Source organism: Nannospalax galili, unplaced genomic scaffold (genome assembly GCF_000622305.1).
Source record: "Nannospalax galili isolate Female #2095 unplaced genomic scaffold, S.galili_v1.0 scaffold418, whole genome shotgun sequence".
NCBI lineage: Eukaryota > Metazoa > Chordata > Mammalia > Rodentia > Spalacidae > Nannospalax > Nannospalax galili.
In genome coordinates this window covers 2,101,226-2,102,168 of record NW_008342003.1, presented here as the reverse complement: position 1 = coordinate 2,102,168, position 943 = coordinate 2,101,226, and the positions used below count along the sequence as shown (strand labels likewise).

At 32.2% G+C, this 943-nt stretch overlaps 1 pseudogene; it reads left to right on the top strand.

Moving 5' to 3' along the window:
• LOC103737931 overlaps positions 1 to 943 on the top strand; it is a 100,038-nt pseudogene that overhangs the window by 90,307 nt on the left and 8,788 nt on the right.

Genomic DNA, 943 nt, shown 5'->3' with positions numbered 1-943 from the left:
CAGGAAATTGTTATTTAATATGTCAATGCTGTTGTAATGAAATACTTCTTCTAAGTATGTGGTTATTAAATAAATAATTTTTTAAAAATAAAAAAATTAAATAAAGTTTTGGTTAGGACCATCAAATCTATAAATCCTCATTTCTAGCATGTCCAACTTTTCCTTTCTCTCTAAAATATTTAGTACATGGGAAAATTTTTTTGTTAAAAGAAGTTAAAGTGACAGTGTATTGTTATCTGAATTCTTCTATAATATCACCATGATAATAAGCCAGGTCAAATTATTCCCCTGTGTCTGATCTAATATCCTTTTGAGTATCAAAAATTTTAAGGTGTATTCTTAGCAAGCATTAGCTTCCACCAAGCAACAGCTAAGAACATCACCATGTAGCACTTGAGGCTGATAACAGAGATGTCCCTGCATGCTTAACATGCCCATCTGATGTTCCTACTGATGTATTTAAGTATCCCAATTTATAACTTTCTTTGTTCTATCACTCTAAAATTTTCATTAAATTATTAACATATTGGTGAATGAAATTTGAGGTAACCAGAATCTGTGTTCCTGGTAACCATCACTCTTATTTGGCTCTTCAATAATAATTCCTTATTCTCTTTAAAAGTTATAAACTTCCCTCTCACAGCAGGGGTTTGTGTGTGTCCCAGAGGCTGTGCCATGTTGTATTGTTCTTTTTGTTAAATTCCAGGAATTCTCTTAGTTCTTTCTTAATTTCTCCCCTGACCCACTCATTGTTTAGGAGTGTGTTGGTTTATCTCTCTGATTTCATGTAGTGACTAAAGCTTCATTCAATGTTGATTTTGAGCTGTATTGCATTGTGGTCCAATAGAATGCATGGAATTATTTCAATTTTTTTTTGTATTTGTTGAGGTTTATTTTGTGGCTCAGTATGTGATCAATTTTTGAAAAAGTTCCATGGGGTGCC